Below are 17,523 nucleotides of genomic sequence, written 5' to 3' on the forward strand. Positions count from 1 at the left end.
TATAATGACCACGTAGGTAAACTGTTTCCGTAAGAGTGTCACATCTGTGCCCCGAGACTACCCGAGACAGTCCCTGGTGGGAGGAAGACTGCCTGCACGGCTGCACCGCGCACTCGGACGGTGTGTTGCTGGACGCTGCACCCAGCCTGCAGCTCACCCTCTTCAGTGCCTGGGCTGTGCTGACGGTCAGTGACCGCGTTCAGCCAGAAAGCTCTATATACTGTGGGAGGTAAAAGCCTGTGTCGGCGCAGGCGGCAGTGGAGCAGCGCGATCCAGCAGCGGGCAAAAGATGTCCAACTAGGTCTTTTTTGAGGCTTTAACCAACGTCATCATTCTGTGGAAGGAGGCGAGGCCACGCCTATAAACTACCCTTCCCAAGGTTGTAGATTGTCCAGAGAACTCGAATAGAGGTTCCCATTCCAAGATAAAGCACACATCTTTCCTATGAAGCAATCACAAGAGGTGAACGAGTTGAAACGAATACGTTCCATACTTTTTCGTTCAATTCATCATACAATGTCTTCTTTATTTTTGCTTCTTGCTGCTGAATTCTATTAGATTCTTTGGCCTGGCTCTTCTCTGTTCTCTGTGTCAGGGAACGTTTGGTGCCTGGCTTATCTACTGCATCTTCACTCAAGGATTATCAAATTGCCACGGTACTGACCTTTGTGCTTTTTCACCTTAACTGGGACCCTCTTAAAGAGGGCACATGATTAATTTAACATGTTACACTGTGCAAAGCTATATTATGGCTACTGGGAGGAGCTGCCCTATCCTCAAAAAATAAGGAGGGAAACTGGACAGACATTCACTGCCTCCAGTCTTTGACATAGGGCTGGAGGGATCCACATTTACTTCTTACCAGGACAAATCTCTGCAAGAAAAAAAACTGATCCTATATGACAATCAGTCTGGACAGCTTTGCTTCTAGATCTGTCCCTGATAGCTTAGCCCTCACTGGAATGTCTTGGACTCTACACCCTGAAAATATTCACATGCCCTGTAGCCATCTGCAACTTTCCTATTTTTGTTGGGCCAAGAACCGGCTGGTAAGAAACAATACTCCAATCAGGCAGTCTCCACAGACTCTCTCTAATCCATGACCCCTTTGAACATCTGATGCTGCCCAGCTCTGTTCCTGCAAAGAATGCTTGTTCTGCTTTAGAGTGTTAGAAACTATAATTTTTTTAAGTGGCACACCTTAAGAAGGGCCATTGGCTTACCATCAGTACATATACCTATAACCTGCATAAATTCTAGCCCACGAGTGCCAGTTGATTGAATTAGTCTGAACTTCAGATGAAGCAGAGTAGCAACAGTAGGAAATCACACTTGAAAGGACTTCAGAAGCTGCAATCTCACTGCAAAGCTGTAGCCAAGGGGGATACTGCCATTTGTTGCATGCAGCTCAAACGTGGTTTTAGCCCAGACCACAGCACTGTTAGTACTGCTATTGTAGAAGCTCGGGGAGAAACAACGTGCAGAATATTCAACTATGCTCCCTAACAACTGAGCTTCTAGGACAGATATGAAAAAGGGACTGTCATCAGAGTTGTGGGCAGTGCCAATGTGGTGCATCTGTAGTAGCAACTCTATTCCCAGGAAACAAGGGGATACAAGTTTCTTGATCCAGTTTGACACCGGAGATTATTTCTGTATACGAGAAACATGCAGAAGAAGCATTCATTTGAAATACTATCAGTGAACCCTGGGGCAAACACCAGGAAACAGCATTATTGACAACAAAGAGACCCTTAGCAGAAACTGATGATGTAATACACAATTCCAGTGACACAGGGGTTTTTTAGAAAATAGGACTAAAAGGGCGCGCTGCCTGGGTTGATACGTTACAAAGTGTGTGAGAAGCAAAATAGTAGTTATTGTAGTGCGTGAAGAGCAGACGGCAAAACACCCTTAACCGTCCAAACAAGTCAAAAGACAAAACATTTGTACATAGCCAGGCTCTCGCAACTACATTTATGTATGTTCCAACAAGGTACAATGACCAAAGTCAAAAGGAAGCGCAGAAGCAGGTTCTTTGATGTAAGTCTTCTTGTCACAGCAAGATGTTTATTTTCTCCAGACTTGAAATAATACAAACGCCGACACGTGTTTCGTCGTGTGCGGTTGAGTCACACGACTCATCAGGGCTGGTAATACAAAATAATGTATGCAATTGTTAACTGAACATGTTCTGCTGTATACTGCATATGGTGACATTTGTGCACCCGACATGCAGTTTGTGGTGTTGAAATGTGGTAAGGAAAACTTGCATGGTGGAGCAAGTGATTGGACTATGGTGCTAATGTGCACGTAGCGAGTGAGATGAAGTTAAAAGACCCAAGTGTGGTCATGTGTCACTCGTACACAGTGGTCCTATAATTAAGAGGGTGTTCATAGTGATGGTGAGTGAAACGTGAAATGTCCGAAACATTTAATTTTTTTTAAAAAATATATATTATACGTGAGGAGGTATGTGTGCGACATGGCCTATACGTGTTCAAGATCCAGAGAGCACAAAACATGCAAATCCTATTATTCAAAGGATAATAGATTTTACCTTCCACTCCGATTCCAATAATGTGGATGGAGTAAGTCTGGACCTCAAAAAGCTCTGTATCGAGCTGAAATGCAGTGAAGGAAAAAATGCGGAAGAAAGAAAAAAGGGGACTCATAAGGAGGCTTGCAACGAAGGAAATGTTTACAGAACTATTTCGAGTTTGGGCAATGAAGAAAAAACAAAAAGCCAAACAATCTCTTACCAATGGGTTTACTAGGAGATTATGCAACAGTAGATGCTGTGTGGCATAATGTTCGGTTGCAGTATAAGGGTAATAGTTGTCTTGTCCCACTGGTAATTTTCTTATGTAGAAATAGCACTATGTATACAACAAAAGGGGGATGAGTGAAATTATGAGTCAACATTGCAAAGTGCTAATAGAAAGCTGGAGCAATTTAGCTAGTTCATAAGGATACAAAAACGCGTTTACCCAAACGTCTATTCTATAATAAATGTAGTTAGCAAAATTGTGAAAAATTACCTGCTAGTTGCTTTGTAGTAAAGCGGAAAGCCGGGAGGGGATTCTTTATGGCGCCAAAAAAGGAAGGAAACGGGTACGTGTCCTCCGCAGTGGTGTGCTATAAGTAAATACGAAATATCCAATAAGAAAGCGTTTCTAGAGACGAGCGTGTAGAGCATTGCATACCCGATGCTTGGGTTACAAGACGCGGGTATGCGGAGAGTTAAAACAGCGGTGGGGAGACATGACGCTTACCCACTGCAGGCAATCCCTCCTCTGTAGTTTCCCGGCGGTCGTCTCTCGTGTACGGACACGTGACCCCGGGAGAGGAGGGATTAAGTAGAGAAAAAATCAAGATAGAAGAAGTACTATCGCAAAAGGGATAATATGGGCGCCATTGTTGAATGGGGAAGCTTGTGGCGAAAGGAGGACGTTTTGGTCTAATCCCTATTAAAAATCCATCCTTGTCTATACTTGGTCGCCACATTTAAAGATAACAGAAAAGGAGTAAAAGTAAACTACTAACCTGATGTGAAAATTAAAGGGGAAGCGATTCCTAATTTGCTATTCACATTACCTCAATGGTTATTATTACCCATATGGGGAAAGAGTTACAGCGCTGTTGGGCACCAAAGAGATCAAAGACCCCCATGTCCATTGAGGCGAAAAGTTCAAATTAAAGGGTGAAGTTAAGATAAGCTGGGCAAGGCCTGGGTGTGGCCAGATTTTTTGGATGTATAGTATAAAGGAGTGAAACATGCAGAAATTAAAAGTGAAACAAAGGTGAGCGAAAATAGTGAGGAACCTCATGTCTATATACATTTAGAGTAATTAAAATCTTTCAATGCAAGATTGCGAAACCAAAACTTAGGATATGTAAATAGACAGTAAGGATTACGAAATGGCAAACAATGTTTGTATTGTCACTCTTAATAATCAAACATACATGAACAATAATCTAAAAACATAAAACCTTGTTGAATGGTCCTATATACAAGGTTTGTATTACAAACACATACATGGAAGTAGAATACATTTCTTCCCTAAAAAAAGGCAAACCAATGTGTTGTTATTTGTTTTCCTCATTTTAGGGCTCCTAGTGTTTGCGCAGTTAGTTAATCTGTGTGCACCAAGGATGCCCCCAGTACATTATTAATTTCCAAGAAAATATTGGAGCTCAGAATCATAGTTAAGCCCGTGTTCTACGCTACGTAAGCGCATGATCCACGTAGCCTCCCTACGCCTGAGCATCAGTTCGCGATTGCCCCCCCTGATGTTGAGGGGAATTTGATCGATCCCAAAAACACGTACTTTGATGTCATCCTCATTGGGTTGACATTCTGCTACATGAAGTGCTACTGGGTATCTGGGGTCCCTCTTTTGTATAGCTCTCATATGTTCAGCTACCCTCTCTTTAAGAGCTCTAATGGTGCTCCCCACATATTTTTTGCCGCAATGGCATTCGATGATATACACCACAAACTTGCTAAGGCAAGTGATGTTATGTTTAATCTGATAAACCATACCATCATATCCTGCAAAGTTTTTTGTACCGTGTTTCCCCCACATGCACATAGAACAAAATCCGCATCTGTAGAAACCAATTCCACATGTTGAAAGCCAGTTCTGAGCTGTGGTATTGGTGGGAACGGTAGGACTTAGTTTATTTCTCAAGGTGAAACCTTTTTTGTAGGTGATGGACGGTCTCTCTGGGATAAATTCTTTCAGTATGGGGTCCTCTAGTAAGAGTTTCCAATGTCTGTTCAGACTCTTTCTAGTGAGCTGATTTAGGGCATTAAATTCTGTGATGAACCTGACGTGTTTGTCAGTGGTTTTCATCTCAGTACGTGTTTTTAGACAATCAGGTCTAGTGATGGCTCTCGTTCTGGACTCTGCTTTTTTGAGGGAGGTTCTAGTATAACCCCTATTCTGAAATCTTCTCTTCATGGTTGTGATGCAGTTGTCAAGTTCACAGGCTTCACTACAGTTACGCTTAGCCCTAAGAAATTCACCATAGGGAATCGATCGTATCTGATGTTCAGGATGAAAACTTGAAGCATGCAAAATGGAATTGCATGCGGTGGGTTTTCTGTAAAGTCTCGAATGTAACTGCTCGTTTCTAACATAGAATTCCAGGTCTAAAAATTCAATGTGAGTCTGACTGTGTTGCATAGTGAAACTGATTTCCCAATTGTTGGTGTTGAGGTATTCGAAGAAGGAGTTTAGGAGTTCTTCAGTGCCGGACCAAAGGAGAAAACAGTCATCTATGTATCGACCCCAAAACACTATGGAGTCAGTGTATTGTGTACCTTTATTGCCCCAGATGAGATCAGCCTCCAATGCTCCCATAAAGAGATTTGCAAAGGAGGGTGAAAACTTGGAGCCCATTGCTACTCCTTTCTTCTGTCTGTACCAATTACGATCAAACATGAAGAAGTTGTTTTCCAAGATGATCTTCATCATTTGAATTAACATGTTTGTGTGTGCCCATAGTGAAGCCGGTCTGTTAGAGAGAACCTTTGTAATGGCTTCAATCCCTAGGTCTAGGTTGATGCTGGTATAAAGGGACACTACGTCCATCGTGACCAGTATGGTGTCTTTCTGCCAATCTATGTCAGCCATGATATTGAGTATATGTTTTGAATCTTGTATGTATGAGGGAAGGTTTCTCACTAATGGTCCCAAAAAGAGGTCCACGTATTCCGCGAGCCTCTCGGTGGGACCACCAATCCCTGACACTATAGGTCTGCCAGGTGGGAACGGTTTGTCCTTGTGGATTTTGGGTAGAGTATAGAGCCAAGGGTGTGTTGGTTTGTGAATCTTGAGATATAGAAATTCGTTATCATCTAATAGACCTGATTGTTTCCAAAGTAACAGTTGTTCATTCACTAACTTGGTAAGTGGACCATCCACATTATTGGAATCGGAGTGGAAGGTAAAATCTATTATCCTTTGAATAATAGGATTTGCATGTTTTGTGCTCTCTGGATCTTGAACACGTATAGGCCATGTCGCACACATACCTCCTCACGTATAATATATATTTTTTTTAAAAAATTAAATGTTTCGGACATTTCACGTTTCACTCACCATCACTATGAACACCCTCTTAATTATAGGACCACTGTGTACGAGTGACACATGACCACACTTGGGTCTTTTAACTTCATCTCACTCGCTACGTGCACATTAGCACCATAGTCCAATCACTTGCTCCACCATGCAAGTTTTTCCTTACCACATTTCAACACCACAAACTGCATGTCGGGTGCACAAATGTCACCATATGCAGTATACAGCAGAACATGTTCAGTTAACAATTGCATACATTATTTTGTATTACCAGCCCTGATGAGTCGTGTGACTCAACCGCACACGACGAAACACGTGTCGGCGTTTGTATTATTTCAAGTCTGGAGAAAATAAACATCTTGCTGTGACAAGAAGACTTACATCAAAGAACCTGCTTCTGCGCTTCCTTTTGACTTTGGTCATTGTACCTTGTTGGAACATACATAAATGTAGTTGCGAGAGCCTGGCTATGTACAGATGTAATACACAATGACGCCACCCAAACGGAAGGGCAGCTTAACTCACATGGTAGTCCCAGTGCCACATGAGTGAAGAAATGGCACCTCTCACACCCATGCAAGAAATGAAAAACCAAGATCAGTGGCACACTGACCTTAAGAGAAGATTTTGAACCCTAAATTTCACCACACGACCACCACCCCTGCCTATCTGGCTGTCTAGCTCACCACGTCTGTGAACTCTCTACAAACCACCAACCAGAACGCAGTCAGATGGGAAAAGAAATGCAAAAAAAGGAGAGAATAAAACAAGCCTGCTCTGACCATGCAGTAAGAATCTGAAACAACATACCGATAACCATCGGGGCTGAGAAGCTCAAGTCTGCTATCAGAACACAAGTGCCCCTGCAATCACTTTTTGACTGAAAGTTACCCCTTGATCCTATATAGCGCTCCGGCTATATTTGTGCTATACAAATAACACATAAAAGACACTGAAAGACGATATTTACTAACACCAAAGGCAAATTCTAAGAAAGATCACACAAAGAGAGCTCAACTGTCAGTTACATCAAACAACCACATTGAGAAGTGCACCATCAATTACTGATGCACAAGCCAAAGAACTGATCAGCGAATAGAGCTTCCTTCACTAAGCTGAAGAAAAAGAAACAGAGGAAGAGACAACATCGCTGCCACATCAGCTTGAGAGGCAGGCACACCAACATTCTGATAACTGGACCACAGACATAAAGACAGACTTAGTAGCTGAACAGATACGGCAACATCGGAAGTCACAGCATTATTACGGACACGAGAGAGAGACCACCAGGGAGACAGTGGCATTGATACCAGATACATTATAAGACCACATCGCTGGCAAAAAAATAAAACGTTTGGGGGGCGGAGGTGTGTCGCGACTCAGCACTGACATAATACACAGACACTGAAAGAGGGACGCCGTAGGCGAAATTGGGAGAGACGGCTACTAATGAGAGGGACATCGAGGGACAGCCGAGTAACAATGTGAAATAGCAGCAACACACTCAAACAAATACAGGCGCACACTTCAGAAACAAAGACTAAAGTGACAGTATTGCTGCTACCAAACAGACAGCGGCACTGAGAAAGACACCAGGAGTGACACTGCCAATGAAACCGAAAATAAACACAGGGAAATTAACAATAATTAAAATAAATAACGAAAAAAGACAACTGGAGAGAAAGTGACAGAAACTTGACAGATCAACTTGGAGGTACCGTGGACGTCAGGAGATGCGGGGCGTTTTAATGTAAATCGTCCCAGAAACAACTAGCCAGGCAGGGGCGCCAGAGGCAGCGTATGACTCTGGTGCCACAATAATCAAGACACTGGTGCCTAGGTCCAACTGAGAGACAGTAGAGACAAGCAGTGGGACACATCAAAAGCAATTACTAGGAGGGTCACTAGAAAGGGGAGAAAGGCTTCAGACGCTAGAACACAGCATTACTGATGCTAGACAGTAGGATTTCTGACACCGGAGATACATACACCAGGAGATGCAGCACTGGCAGCTGATTCCCCGGAGGACCACCTGTGGCGGTATTAGACACCCCAGCTAAACATCGGAAGACACTGCATTATCCTCATCAGGATCAGAGGCAAACACTGAGAGGGGTCAGTCAGAAGACGCAGTCGCTGCTGAGTGGGTTTACTATCGGAAAACTCCGTCGGGAATGCAAGGAAAAACAGAAACTGGCGCAGGGAGAGAACGTAGCATCAATACAGACGAAATAACACCATGACAGCCAGCATTCCGACCCCCACAGACAGACACACTCGGAGGCAGCGTTGCTGTCCCAAAAAGAAAGGCAACATGACAGACACACTGACACATCCAGAAAAATACAGGGAATAAAGGAACCCTGCATTCAGAGACACACACGCCTGCTGCCCGCTTCATCCGCCTGGAAGGCAGATGTCTCACCTGCATCCAGTCAGCGCTGTCTCGAGTGGACAGACAGACGGACGTGGTCCGGTATGCGGCCCTCAGGCCGATTTGGGCTTGTGACAGGGCTCGGCCGGACGCGGGGGCTCTCAGGTCTCGCGGACGCCACCAGCTCAGCAGCTGAAGGCTCCGTCCCGAGCCGCGGACGGACAATAGAAGACCAGACAGACAGACAGAGCAAGATGGCGGCGTCCGCGAGCGCGCCGCGCGGCCGTTGCGGGGGAGGCGCGCGCACTCCAAGGTAACGGCGAAGGAGCGGGTGGGGGCGCGAGGAGAGATGCGCGAGGGTACCCTAGGAGGTACATGGAGAGGTGCCCGCGAGGTTCCACCCCGAGGGTCACACCACGGCACACGCGAGGTGTGGACAGGACCTTAGGTACCTGAGGAGAGCTGTGTGTGGCACGCAACTCACCCTCATTTTCAAGGTGTCACTCTCTTTAGGCTAAGTTTACCCGTCAAACAAGCAACATCCATCCCTTCCAGGGCCGGCTGAAAATAAAGAGGTGCCACTCACATTTGAATGGAACATGTGCCCTATGCAACTACCAGTGAAATAACATACAATTAAACATATAGATAGACCAACATTCTTTTCAAGTATTCTGTGAGTACTTGGAGTGTAGAACAAAGCATAGTACGAATGATCCCAACTTTCCTTTTACTGTAATGCTTCAGGCTTTCCTTTATGAGGACCCTCACCCCAGAGCTTGGGTCATTTTGGTTGAAAGGGATGAAAGGACCTGTCGTCACCACAAGGATGCCCTTCCAGAGTCTTTAATGAGATTGCCCACAATGACATCCTCCCTCACCTTCTAAAAGAACGTACACTCCCATTTATTTCAGTGGTATCACCTTCCAAAACCACTAAATCTCACCCTCTTTGCAGAGGCAAAAGGTTGAGAGGTCTGCATATAGACGATAAACATTTGTCAACCCCCAAGAGGTAGCTTTTTTGGACAAAAGTAATGCTGTATTTATGCTTTGTCCACTACTTGAAAAAGGGGCGAATTACGATGTAGAAATACATCCAATTTGACAAAAAAAAGGTTTTCCTTCCTCCTAGAAAGGTATAGTTGGCAAGGGCTAACCAGGTATTCTCTGGAAACATGAGAATAGGGAAGGTATCAAGTATTCGGGACATACAAGTGGGGAGAAAGAAAAACACCAGTTCAATAGACAAAGGTGGTTTAGGTGCACTAATGATAAAATGCAAGAAAGAAATAGGAAGATCGCATGCAGTCCTAGCTTAAAAACTTTCTACGGAATTAGTGAAGGAGCTAAAACATGCAAGAGCAAGGAAAATCAGACCACTAAGATATAGACACGCAGAGGAAATCTTAAACCAAATGAAGAAAAAACAACAGATTGTATGGAATGGTCCTAAAATTGCAATTGCACAGAACTATGCAAAATACACTGCTTTATGCAGAAAAGGCTTTCGAGCACTTGAGAACCTCCAAGATCTATTAATGCAATTCTCTTTTGTGGGACCATACCACTTAAATATTGCATTAAATGGAAAACCCAGATTCTTCACTGAGCCCCAGGATCGTCAATCATGTATACAAAGTATCTCCCCCTTCGATTTGTATAATTAAATAGCAGCTTTTCTTGTTTCCTTCTTCGACATAAGTAAGCTCAGTGTTTGCTGACAATCTCCTGGAAGATATATAAACTCTGCTTGGGACTTATAAGAATTATTGTTACTCATGCTAAACCAGGATATGAGTCTCTTGTTACCACAGCTGTCAATGCTCCAATTATAATAGAAGATAGCAAAGGCCCTACTAAAGTGCTGTAATCAAAGGGCCCATTGTCTCACATAATTACAGAGACCAAGAATTTCTGTATTCCCTTAATAGTTTCCTGATCAGTCATTTGACATATAGATGCTACTTTCTCAGGATTTACTCATAAACAGGAAGTTGACAGTAATTGCCCTAAATAATGGATCTTCTCCTGACAATACTGAAATTTGTCACTGTCTACCTAGTACCCTCCCTGTGTGAGAGTAACCAGAAGGGATATAGTATCTTTCCTATACTGCTGTTTGTAGGACTGCAAATTAATATGTCGTTGACATACTGCAACAAGGTACTGTCACACTAAACGTTTAATGGCTAATTTTTTACTATTCTGTTGAAAATGCTAATGGACTAACAATTCCCTTGTGGTAAACAATAGTACAAATACTCCAGCAATAAGAGAACGTTGTCAAATAATGGCTGTTTGGATGGAGAGGGATGCTAAAAAAGGCATTCTTGAGATCTATAACAGAGAAATATTTTGCATCCTGAGGAATATTCGTCAAAATAATGGAAGGGTCAGAAGAAATTGGAAATTTCAGTACTACTACATTATATAGGGGCGAAGGTCTTGAACCATACACCAGGTATTGTCTTGAACCATACACCAGGTATTGCCCTTAGATTTCTTGACAGGATAAATCGGGGTGTTACAAAGAGATACTCCACAGTAAATCACTCCTTGCTCTAGCAAAGCCTATATAGTAGGGGTGATGCCCTCATCTGTTCTTTAGAAAGAGGATTCTGTTTTACCCCAGGTAGAATAGCACCTTTATTTCAAGAGTAATTCTGAGTGGAGTAACAGTACAAATAAGGCCTACATAATGTAGACCCTTAGTCCACAAGGTGTCTGGTACTTGGGAAAGATCTGCATCCCTGACCGAATCAAAAGCTCTACCTGTTGTGGGCATTCTTACTTCCAATACTGTTCTCAATGGTATATCATCCTGAAAGACTACAACTGTTTTCTTAGAAACATTATCAAATATTTGATCATCCAATATTTCCCTAAGCAATTTACCTGGCTCGTTAAATATAACATGCCCACAAGACATGGTTATGATCACCGGCTATCAGAGTGCCATAGCTTAGTGTTATCTCTATGGCCTCTATTTACAGAATCACCTCTTTATCGGGTACCCTAGAATATTGCCCTTGTCATCGAAAAAGTAACCAAACCTCCCTTCCCAGTAACTCTAGTGTTTCTGCTATTATTGTATACACTGTTGTAGGAAATTCTTCTATATCAGTGGGTCGAGCTCTGATTTGATCTCCTGTAGAATAATCTACTGTTATAGCCATGATCCTATAAGGTGGAAGCTCAGGGGTAGAACAAATCATAGTGTCATCAGATTCAAAATGATGAGTCATATTTGATTTAGCTACAAATTCTCTCACCAATAAATTAGCTGAACGGCAGGGGAGAATAGTAAACAGCCATCAACGTACCTCTCTCCTATTTCCATCTCCACTGGTTTAGGAATTTTCATTACTGCCCCAGCGAATACTTGTGTGTCCATTGATCTATTAGAAATGAGAAGGTCTCCTTCTCTAATACAAGATTGGGTTGCTCCTGTATGTATGAGGAATGTATACCTCTTATCATTGATAGCTACCATCACAGTGGGTTTCTCGTCTGACCTGTGCGCCACCGACAATACTGGACTCATGGACCTACTCTGTTGGCACCTTCATTGCGTATATCCTCACACACAATTTGTCTGGAAAGGATTTCCTCCTCTCACAATCACACCTCCCTGTCCACTTTGAAGTTGAGACGCCCTTGGGGATGCTTGTTAACTTTGCTGTGGCAGCATCTGTTGTACGTAGGGCATTACTGGTTGCTGCACATTTTATGGCAGTGTGGCTAGAAGACCACCTTCTAAAGGATTGCGACAAAACAAGACCCTTTCAAACCTCTCACAACCATCATGGTGGGTCTGCCAAAGGCAAATGACCAAAGTTAGGTTCAAGCACCAAAGTGGCGTATATTCCAACCAAATTGAAGAAATGGGTCCAGGCCATTCTCCTTTTGAAAATCAACCAAAAAGGTACGAACACGTCTCACTTTTCTCTGAATCCTCCACCGAATACCTTTATCACAATTTCCAAACACTTTTCAAATCTCTTTTCACAGGTTTCTTGTAATTTGCGCCCCAGCTACCTCACAATCAGCGCCATGATCATGGCACAAAGGTATTCGAAGGCTAATTTTTTTATTTTTTTTTATTTCTAATTTCTTTATTAAATTTTGCAACATAAGAGTCATATAATACAAAAACACACCAGCTTAAGACAGGAATCTTGACAATAGCAGTGTAAATACAGCAGTTCCCTAGGACAGTTGAATTGATACTAACAACATAAATATATAATGTTTGTTGCTTGTGCGACCTGGGAGGGGGGGAAGTCCCCCAAGGGCATCCCTTGAAGAGAGGTGTCCCGCTTCCATTTAGCAATATCATACACAAATCCTGTAAGGACAAAAGAGGAGGGCAAAAGAGGGGATAGAAGGATCAGCACACAATCACTACCACCAACTCAAACAAATGCTTCTACCATGCTCCTCACCCTTTTTATCTATTCAGTCCTTTGTTTCACAGCGAGCCGGGGGGGCTAGAGGGGCTACCCGACAAACGCCCTGCCGCATGAGGTCCATCACCCTCCCTCAGGAAGGTAAACACGGCGGTCTCAGGGGACCCAAAGGTCGAGCCCCCCACCACTACTCCAACATCACCCAATCGGTCCACCATAGGATTCCATATCTCTAAGTCCCTCTCTAAGCGTTCGTCGTTGCAGACTCTCTTGAGGTGATACTCCTCTGCTACTGGTCTAAAACACAGCAAAAACCCTGCCTGGTAAAAAAAATGTAGGCGATGTATCTAATAATCTATTCAAATGTCCAAACATCACAGAACAGCCTGCAAAATCCCCACAGTTCTCATTAGTGAATCTTTCTCATGGAGTAAAATATAACATATTTATTTATTTATTTTGTTACCGCAGTAAAGTGTAATCATATATTCATTGTTATACAATTTATACACAAAAAACACATCAAGAGTACAATATATACATTAATATATAGACAAATCTCAAGAAACCCCCCAAAAAGCAATACCTCTGAATCAGCTCACACAAACTACCATTCACTCAAACCAGACTAACCCTAGGTTTCAATCGTTCTAACATATTATTCATCAATAAAAAACAACCACAGCTATTTTCCAATGAACCAGAAAAAAATTAAATAAGTAATATCGAATTGTTCTAAATGTTCCAAAGTTTCAAATGATATACAACCAAAGATTCCATCCAATGGTGCTCAGATTAAATAAATGTCCTGGTATAGATGGTTGTGGAGGCACCTCTGACACTGGACTGCTTGTAAGTGTTACTCTGAATAGATTAGCACTAATTATAGTTTGACTTACGTCACACTTGGCATACTCACTTATCTGGGTATCTACTCTTTAAACACACAATTGGTCCTTTCTTTTTTATTCTCGTATGGTACAAGGGATCTAATTTGTAGTAATTTGTCCCATGCTCTTTGATGTCTTTTGGGAATAGTTTTTGGTTGTTTCAATACGTTATCTATTCCGGCTGTGTATGTTGCTTTTCCAGGCCATTGTTTCCTTTGATTTACTTCATTTTTATTCCCACAGGAACCCCCTGTGGGGTTTAGTTCCATCTAGTTCTTTTGCGCCCTGCAGAAAGTTGACCTCGGAGAGAGGGCTCTCCCGAAACGCGCTACCACCACAACCATCTGGACCAGGACATTTATTTAATCTAAGCACCATTTGAGATATCATAAGTGATGTCATCAATTATGTAATTTACCATGTCATGAGTAATGTAAAATGTGAGTTGATGAGCAGTGCAGGGCAAGGGTACAAGTTATAGTTAGCTCAGTAAATTATAACTGGTGAATTTCAGTGTTGTTTTGTTTTTTAAATGCTAGTTTTTGTGTTGTTTCAACACCTAACTCTAACATCAGTTTAATATTTTTTAGTGAAAATAATATATATTTGTATATATTGAGTGTGTTTGAATAACAGGACCTTGAAAAAACTGTTTGCTAAAAGTAATTTTGAAGCCACTTGAATTTCCAGTGATTGCTAGTACCAATATATACTGGGTTGTCATTACAAGTATTCCATAGCAATGATGAAACTTACTGATAGTTGACTCATCATCCTAAAACTGCATTAACTTATTTATCACATGCAAAGAAATCATTAAAGCAACAAAAGTGTGTATGTAAATGTTTATGTTGAAGCCAAGCCCCCTCAGCTTTGTGAAGGTCATTGAAGCACTTGCATCTGACTCAAGAGCTACATCTAGTAACGATTGAGGTACTGCAGCTTGGTGAAGACTTGAAGCAGTTGGATATGACTAGAAAGGGATGTTTAGTAACCACTTGAAGTACTGCAGCTTTGTGATTGACTTTTCAAGCTTCTGCATCTGATTCGAGAGGCATCGAGTAACAACTTGAGGTATTGCAGGTTTAGTTATAAAGTACATTAGGGCTCGTTCTGAGTCTCCATTTTAGTTTCACGTTCTAGCTTGACATCTTTTTCTAATGGTGACTTTCTTTTTTTACATGATAATGTACAGATGAAGCTACTGTACATGCAGGTCATTTCTTAGTAAGTATTAATATCATGTTGTTTGTACATTCTGTCCAAAGCTAGGCACACAAAATGCGATGCCCTTGTATTTGTTTGTTCAGTTGGAGATAGCTCTAAGACTCCAAACAAACCATTGCATCAGCACAGCACCTTTGACAAAATGCAATAGGAATGGTGATTTTATTATAAAAATAACAGCTTCTGTGCTACATTTGGCATAGGAACACTTCTACTGGGATTGTCCTGGAACATAGTGCACTGTGCTGAGATGCAGGCCTGCTGACTCTAAGTTTTGTCCTGCAAAGGACGGTAGCCTGCCCTACATCAGATCAGCTTCCTGGCTCATCATACCCAGGTTTGGGGAGTTAGGCTATCCCATTGGGTCTGAGAGAGGGTACTTCCACTATGCTCTCATTATTAAATCGGTAGTACAGGATCGGAATATAATCACAAGGTAATGTTATCAGTGGTTGAACTGTTTATCTTTTTCACCATTCTTGTAATGCTGGTTTGTTTCATCTGCCTAATTAATGCAGTTCATGCTTTATATACAAGAATACTATTGTTTGGAAAACCATATACATATCTTTGTTGCGTTTACCCTAGGCATGCAAAAGTAACAACAAAAGGGTAGTTCTGCTTCCACAATTTTCTTCATGACTAAGTGTGGTCATGTCTGAAGTTGCTGATACCATCTGGTACCCTGGTAAGGCTAGGGGTTCACAGGGGGGACTGTAGCTAACTAGGAATTGGACTAACATTTGCTGATAAGTTTAACTGAGTTCTCATAATCTGAAGTTAATGTTGTCCAGATACACAGTCCTACTTAATTTGTAGGAACCGTTTGTGACTGTCTTGCCCACCTCAAGACAAATTATTAGTAAAAATACATACATATATGAATAAAAGAACCTTTCATCAAATGTTTTTATATATCTGTTTCCTCAACTGACATTGAGGTCTTGTTTTTTCCTGACACAGCACACAGCACAGGTTAATAGATCTGCACAATTCAATCAAAATGGCGACTTTATTTGTTAGCAACTGCAATTTCATGACACACGGATAGTGCAAGTTAAAAAACAGTTTACAAAGAATAAAGTGTAAGACACTTGAATTACCCAGTGGCTGCTAGTACCTGTGCAACTCTGTTGTCATCACAAGTGTTCCATAGTAATAATGCCATGTATTGAAAGTTGCAATATTGACTGATCATCGACTAGCTTTGATATATTTACATATTCTATAGAAAATGAGCACAATTCTTTAAAGTAACAAAAGGGTGTTTGTAACGTTTTATGTTGAAGCCACATCGAACTTTGTGACTGACTCAAGGGGACATCTAGTAACAACTTTAAGTACTGCAGCTTTGTGAAAATTTCAAGAAGTTGAATCTGTCTTGAGATGGAAGTCTAATAAATGAATGAATATGCAACTTTTAAAACGCTAATTTAGCCCATGGGCATCAAGGCGCTCGATACAGATCAATATGCTGGCGGACGAGGTAACACTCAAAGCAGCCCCTTAGGGAACAACCACGTCTTTAAAGCCTTACGGAAGACTGTATGTGATCGTAGGCCCGAGAGTTCATCAGGGAGAGAATTCCACAAGTTAGCAGCAGTGTAGGAGAGTAGGGTCTGCTTTCCTATGGTCACCCCTCTTTTTGCTTTTTGCTTCACTGGTTTTCGACTTAATGTGGCTGTGGGCCTGCTAATCAGACCCACAGCCCAGCTACTCTCTCTCTAAATTCATTACAATGTACTTTAGGTGCATTACCAATTGGATACTGGGTCACCTTATGAGCCCCTGTACAGTGTACTATAGATACCCAGGGCATAGGTGCACCCAAGGCCTACCAGGGGCTGCAGCATGTATTATGCCACCCCTGGCTGGCCACTCACATTGACACCACTGGCTGATCACTCAGCTGGGGCAAGGTCATGTAATCACCCCTTGCTTAGATATAGTTTTCCTATATATAACCTTATTTATAGACACATATACACCTATAAGTCACTCCTATGGCAGGCCTTAGCAATCCTGGAGGCAGAGTGCTTGGTTTTATGTGAGATGGTGCTCTAGCATGAGCTGAGCCTGTCTGCAGCTTTCGGAACCATGTCCTTATAGCTGTTCTAGGATATTGCCATACCATATACTCTTAAGTGCATTATGAACCTCGCTGTTAAATGCTAACTCTGGTTTGGCTTTATCAAAACATGTCAAGTAAGGTGTCATACGTTTTGGAATACTACCCCCTTGCCAATTCTGGTGAAGGGGGTAGCATTCCACCATTCTAGAGGGAGAAGACATGTTGTTCCTACTATTCCCGGTTAAAGTTAACCAGAGCCTCAGCATCACAAAATGGATGCTGCTGCCACAGACACAAGTCTGACCTCCTGCTGCTGGGAGTCCTTCCACCGAAGGAGGCTTGGACAATAGGTTTCCTGTCTGGGGAGGTGCTAGCACCACCCCAGACAGGCACTTGTGTATTAGGGCAGGGAGGGCTGAAAGAAATGAGACACTGCCTGGGGCACACAAGGTGTCCC

General features: G+C 42.3%; 1 protein-coding gene across 2 annotated transcripts in view; it reads right to left on the reverse strand.

Annotated features, from left to right (window-relative positions):
- Nucleotides 1-8,756, reverse strand: part of ZNF821 (zinc finger protein 821) — a 188,592-nt gene extending 179,836 nt beyond the window's left edge. Inside the window, exon 1 of one of the 2 annotated variants that reach the window (XM_086945515.1) lies at nucleotides 8,518-8,756. The gene's annotated coding sequence lies outside the window, so the exon portion shown is untranslated. The remainder of the gene's footprint in view (nucleotides 1-8,517) is intronic. The other variant, XM_086945513.1, reaches the window with a different exon arrangement.
- Nucleotides 8,757-17,523: the final 8,767 nt, after the last annotated feature.

The sequence above is a fragment of the Lissotriton vulgaris genome, chromosome 12, assembly GCF_964263255.1.
Source record: "Lissotriton vulgaris chromosome 12, aLisVul1.2, whole genome shotgun sequence".
Taxonomy (NCBI): domain Eukaryota; kingdom Metazoa; phylum Chordata; class Amphibia; order Caudata; family Salamandridae; genus Lissotriton; species Lissotriton vulgaris.